This window comes from Perca flavescens, chromosome 3, assembly GCF_004354835.1.
Source record: "Perca flavescens isolate YP-PL-M2 chromosome 3, PFLA_1.0, whole genome shotgun sequence".
Taxonomy (NCBI): domain Eukaryota; kingdom Metazoa; phylum Chordata; class Actinopteri; order Perciformes; family Percidae; genus Perca; species Perca flavescens.
In genome coordinates, this window is record NC_041333.1 from 4,176,833 (window position 1) to 4,183,200 (window position 6,368).

Below are 6,368 nucleotides of genomic sequence, written 5' to 3' on the forward strand. Positions count from 1 at the left end.
TCTGAAACCGTTGCAGCAAACCCAACTGTACGCCTCACAGTATTAGATGCTGCACTGGATTTTACAGGTGTTGTGTTGTTGAGTGCACACCCTGGAGATGTGACTGCCGTGAGATATATATCCAGGACATATATAATACATGCGGTACATGAGATTTTCAAGTAACCCTGAAAGCACACAGCATATTCTGTGTTGTTATGGTTTGTTTTTCTGTATTTCTTATGGGCTCACAAGGATAGAGATGCCTAGAGGGAGGATCCTGGAGAACGCAAAGTTGTCAAAGTCCGAATTGGGGATCTGACTTGCACAAAGAGGATGTTTTTCAGAGTCTGACCTAGGGGACTGAACTGGTCACCATGCACGCTGCTGCAGCTCAAATACAAAATGTCTGCGATTCCATTCTATTCTTCTGTTACTTGAGCTTTCCAGATAAATGCTGGCCTATGTTCAGACAAATACTTAAGAAATTAAAAATGTTAAAGCTACATTGTGTAAGAATTTCTCCCATCTAGCGGTGAAATTGTATATGACTACCAACTGAATATTACTTTCTAGCCCTTCCCATTCCGAGCGTGTTTTAACTCCTACGGTGGCCGAACCCGAAATTAGCTCTTAGTATCTCCATCGTTTACACGCAGCTGTTCTAGCCACTCCAATATAAACTTTGGTCTTGTTGCTTTGCCTGTCGCGTTGTCGTTTTAATTCTCTTTTTCACTTCCCTGTATTCTGAATGATTCTGAATGTCAGATTCTACGCTTACGAGAATGCTTTGATTAGTTGGTGGAAGTAATTCCACATGAATGAGCGCATATTTGTGAAAGAACAAAGTTTTTTTTATAAGAATCAACTAAAACAAATTACACAATGTAGGTACATGAGTTAATAATATATGAAGGCAATTAGGACAGTAATCCAATGAATACTTTATATCGCCACATGGATGTTTCGGGCAAGACACCTTTCTTCAGGCAATCTCAAACAATACAGCTACACGGGGGGTTATTTAAAAGTATCCACCCCCAGCACATCAAATACATCCCAACAGAGGGAGCAGTTAAGTTAATGACATTAATAAGTGAGATGTTTGTTAGGTCATGTGACATGATATCTGCCGGTAAAGTAGGAAAACAAGGAACAAACGCTGAAGGTCATTTATTACTAGAATACTAAGTCTAGCATCAAGTAGTCCGGATCAACGGAAGTACATTTCCAGGATAATTGCCTGCCTGACATCGGTGTCCCTCACCTTCCGCTCTCTCTGTGTGTTGCCGTTCTCAAACTCTGTTCGCTTAGGGAAGCACCAACAAACTTTGGGCTAAGAGTCAGTCATGCAAGAAATGAGCGTTTATTTATCCTATCCTAGAACGTGTGTGTGCTGTAGTCAGACTTTACTCTACAGCGCTGTGGAGATGGGTCTGGCAATGCGAGACTAAGTATAAAGCAATAAGATTTGAATGGCAAATGCCTTGATAAAAAAGGCTCTACACTGTGTACGGTGTCCGATGACCTCCCTTTCTTTCAGCGTGATATTGGAGTGCTCAAACAGCAGAGAAAACCAGTATCTGAAAACCCTGTTTAAACAGCATGTACGCCAGGAGAATACCTGGAAGGCAATTCTGTGAAACCACTACCTGTCAGGTTTGATTCAACACAAGCATAAATGTTAAGAGTTCATCTTTCTTTCTTTCTTTTTTTTTGAGTCCATTCAACAATACATTATTAATGTTGAGAACTATTTCGTTTTTTTGTTCTCATTGGTCACTTGGGCACATACCTTAATAAAGTTTAGCTTACACATAAGAGTTCTTGTTCTGTCCACTCGTGAACATGTGGAACGGTCAAGAAAAGCATGTGTGCTCTTCCTCGTTGTTGATGAAGAGAGTTAGCCGGTGGTTTTCAGGAACAATCCCAGCCTGCGGGTTTGAACGCCTGGAGCAAGGCAAGGCAGCTTTTTTTGTACAGCACATTTCAGCAACGGGGCAATTCAAAGTGCTTTACATAAAACATTAAAGAGCAGTTAAAAATGATTAAAAGATTAAAAACAGATCAAATACAAGAATAACATTCACAGTGCAGTATAAGAAATGAACAATTATTTAAAGAAAGGCAACATCAAAAAGGAAGGTCTTTAGCTTTGATTTAAAAGAACTGAGAGTTGCGGTGGACCTGCAGTTTTCTGGGACTTTGTTCCAGATATGTGGAGCATAAAAACTGAACGCTGCTTCCCCCTGTTTAGTTCTGACTCTGGGGACAACAAGCAGACCTGTCCCAGACCACCTGAGAGGTCTGGGTGGGTCATAGTGTAGTAGCAGATCAGAAATGTATTTTTAGCCCTAAACCGTTTAGTGATTTATAAACCAGCAAAAGTATTTTGAAATCAATTCTTTGAGGCACTGGAAGCCAGTGTAGAGACTTCAGAACTGGAGTGGTGTGATCCACTTTCTTCGTCTTTGGTGCACACAATATAGAACCTGTGCTTTTAAAATTAGTTGTATTTGCCTCGACGGTCAGACACTATCCTTCATAAGTTTAGCCCCCTATATAATATGGTCAAAAATAATAATAATGTCTTGTGTTGGTTCGTAAGACATTTAGATGGGACAAATCATAGGAGCCTTGATTATCTGAACGTTGTAGTTTTAGTGTCAGGAACACGAAAAGGGCGTAACGAAAGTACTTCATGAAAAAATGAAAGGGCATGGGCTGCAACATTTTTCAAAACATCCATCACCCCGTAGCACCAGAGGATATTATTACATTGGAGTCACAGAGCTAAACATCCTTTATCTTCAAATAATACAATATAGACAAATATAACTGATAACAACACGTCATAGAAATTGAGCATGAACAGATGTCATTCGTGGCTATTTTTATTCGGATTGCAGAAACCTGTTTCACGGGTTAAAAATCTTTCTGGTGTGTAATATTTTTTTATACAGATGGTTGGAAGGGTATTTGAGGATTCTGTTTTTTCAAAGATCACCAGGTAGGCTATTTATTATTTATTTTTTCCGGGGGGGAAAAAAAAGGATGCTTATCTCTGTGACTCGAATGTAAATGTAATACATGAGAGGCACACACTGGGAGTACTGTAGATGTGGAGTTTTTGTGGTGTCTGTCTTTTCTTTTTTTCTACAGAGGCTTCCGTGGTTTGTGCTATAAGCAATCCATGCGACCGAGCTATCTCTTTGTCGAAAGCGTGAAGATGAAAATGATATCAATCTTGTCATTGGAGTATTTGTATCAAACGCTTGAGAAGGAGGAATACGTGTTCCTCCTGGGTCAAACTGATGTGAATCTTAACTTTCATTGTGATTGCTGTGATTGTAAAGATCATCGGTGCCTGAATCAGGCCGTCTGGCATCTGGGAGAGGAGAGGAGACGGGACTGTTGCCAGGCCCAGCAGAGTGGGCTGATATTCTTTTTGTCATCGCAGTCGGTTTTCATCTTTATGCACACTGGTTCCAATGGAGATCTTTGGGACCCAAAGTGACACTTGTTTTCTATTGTACGAGTTGATTAAATGCATCCTCCTGGTATCTCATGTCTGTTCAGTCCTCATTAAGCAGCTTGAATGAAAAACCATCAGTACTCAGGCTCCTGAGAACCAGAGCTGTGAAACACCAGCAGAAACTGCATTCATACAGAATCCAAATATAAGTTCATTGGGTGGGAAAGGATCCACCAGAAATGATCTAAAGAAGCAAAACGCAGCGGTATCTGGCGAGGGGGAGCGTGCAAGCATTTCTCATGAAGTACTTCCTTCTCCGAGTCCCACGGGAACTGCATTACTTGAAAATCATCTTAGAGCTCTGACTTCCATTTATCAAGGCGATCCGCAATTGGTCCACAGGGTGAGCAGCAGTCAACCATAAATCTAGAAATGTCAGATAAGGCAGCATATACAGCACTTCTCTTACCAATTATGTCTTAGCAAGCTTTGATACATGTAGCAGTTATCGTCCAAGCAAACAAGGGAATCATGAGGCAGCCCCGATACCCAAGTGATCTCAGCCAGTTTCAGCAGGGCCTAAAACTCACTGATCTGCTTGGTAGGAATCTCTCCATCCCAGGCCGAATGGAGCTTAGTCATGACTGGTGTGGCTTCCTTTTTGTATGCTTAGCCGTCTGTAAGGATCCCCTTGCATTGATAATCCCAAATCCTGGTGTCGATTTTAGGCCTACATATCAACAATCGGGCTGAAATAAGAGGATCACGACATGGTGCCGCTCCTCAGCCACAGCAGGAAACTCAGAGAATGGAGTGTAACAGCTTTTGTTTCCCCCCACTGAGACTTTTGCAACTTCAAGCAATCCATAATCATCCTGTGCTCATGCCACTGTTTGTATGCATCCATGAAAGGAAGGAGGAGCAGCAGGGAAGGATGTCAACACATATGCATGCTGATATAGAGCCAGATTTGAAATTAAGACATGACTGCAGGCAGTGCCTGAATTGGACCAAAAAAAGGTGCCAGTACCCCAATTCAGCAGTTGCAAGACATGATCATCGCATCATCATGTGTATTGGATATATTCATATGCATATATAAATAAATTACATTCTAAAACGTCCTCAAATAAAAATGCTCTATGTTAAAATAACCAAACTAACAGATTGAATATCCTGCCTCATCTCTTTTACTTCCACCTTGGTAAATAATTGCAATCCTAAATCATGATAGTACGGACAATACAAAACAAAAATTGTCTTCCTCACCAGTGCCCGACCAATGTCCTGTTTCAATAGGCCCATGGAGAGGACTATACCAGACCTGAACTGAACACACACAGATCCTTTCACATATTTCTCAATACCAAACTAATTTTTCATCAAACTATAGGTTCTAAGTTTTGGCTTATTCCAATTCTCATCAGCTCACTTCTCTTTTAACTGCTGAAAAACAGTGTCTTTAAACACCTCATTATGAACCTTTTCTCTCGTCAAGTACAATTCTTCAAATCCTGTCCTCTGGGGCGGTTCTAGCTCACCCGAGTAAGAGCATTCGCCCCATGTTGGCTGAGTCCTGCGGTGGCGCGGGTTCGAATCCGACCTGCTGCCCTTTGTTGCGTCATGTCTATCCACTGTCACTTGTAATAAAGGGAAAAAGCCCCCACAAAAAATCCTGTCCTCTGAAATAGCATGTTGATAAATGGTATATTAATATAATCCTATTAATAACAGTGTTAATAACTCAATAAATGTAAATGTAGGCCTACTTATGTGAAGAAAAATCACAAGTTCCTGTACTACTCCGTACAGGTGAGTAGGCCTACTGGCCCATTTCAGGCACTGCCTGCAGGGTATGTTGCTGTTTCTGATCACCTCCAGGATGCCTCAAAGAGATGCACAGGAGCGGCTGGAGGGCCATTCCATTTGCTTGTAAAGAGCGCCACCTGGTGGCTACAGGTGGTGCCTGCAGAAAGAGAGACTTAGAATCTGATATTCGTTAATAATTAGGGTGGAGCCACAGACAGCTGGGTGGACCTCCGTATACGCCCGCGCGTGTGTATGTATGTATGTATGTGTGTGTTTGTGTGTGTTCTTCCCACCAAACCATCTGTCAAGTTTCCGACTGATGAAAGCGTGGCACGGGGCCATTGTCCGCAGTTGAGTCGCGCAAACTTGTGATTGGCGTCTTTCTAAGGAAGGTAAGAATTTTAAAGTTAATCAGTTCGACTCTTTATTTGGAGCTAAAGTTGTTGCTGAACAACGGTCACATTTGTTAGGCTGCAGTTGTTTGTAGTAAAAGGGGAGGAAAGCTCCACAGTCTGTGAGGGGAAAGCAACTGCGTGCTAGCATAGCTTCCCGGCCGTGTGTGTGTGTATCCTGCAGATGGTAACGTCCATAGACCGTATGGTAACGTCAGGCTACTCCAAAAGGAAGCGGTGCACATGGGTCTGAGAGCGGGGAGGAAGGGAGGAAGGACCGGCTGATGCAATATAACCTGAGAGCATTAAAGGGCACTAGTGTACTTTTCTCTTCATACGGACTTCATATTGGATTCTGAAGCAAATATCTTAACTATTATAAAAGCGGGTCTGAAGTAGGTGTGTGTGTGTGTGTGTGGGTGGGGGTGGGGGTGTGGGTGGGTGGGGGTACAAAAGACCGAGCAGAAACATTGCCTTTTATAGCGAGTGGCGTCTCCACCATTGAGTGCTGCTGTGTGGGCCGCCGAACTCCCATGAACCCACACTGTAAATACATGACACGTCTTGTCCATTTTTCATCCGTGCTATCAAGTTTTCTATGGCTTAACAAAGTTGAGCGATGACAAAAATCATGAAAATGTTAATGTGGGTAGAAAATGAAGACTTTGATGATTAAAAACACACGTTTGAAAAATGCATTTTGTTACTACAGT

At 42.1% G+C, this 6,368-nt stretch overlaps 1 protein-coding gene across 4 annotated transcripts in view; it reads left to right on the plus strand.

Annotated features, from left to right (window-relative positions):
* LOC114551619 (high affinity cationic amino acid transporter 1) overlaps positions 1–6,368 on the plus strand; it is a 49,605-nt gene that overhangs the window by 361 nt on the left and 42,876 nt on the right. For 3 of the 4 annotated variants that reach the window (XM_028572628.1, XM_028572647.1, XM_028572641.1), the window contains exon 1: positions 5,524–5,655. The exons of the other annotated variant lie outside the window; for it this stretch is intronic. The gene's annotated coding sequence lies outside the window, so the exon portion shown is untranslated. Of the gene's footprint in view, positions 1–5,523; positions 5,656–6,368 lie in introns of those variants that run through there. 4 annotated transcript variants of the gene reach the window in all.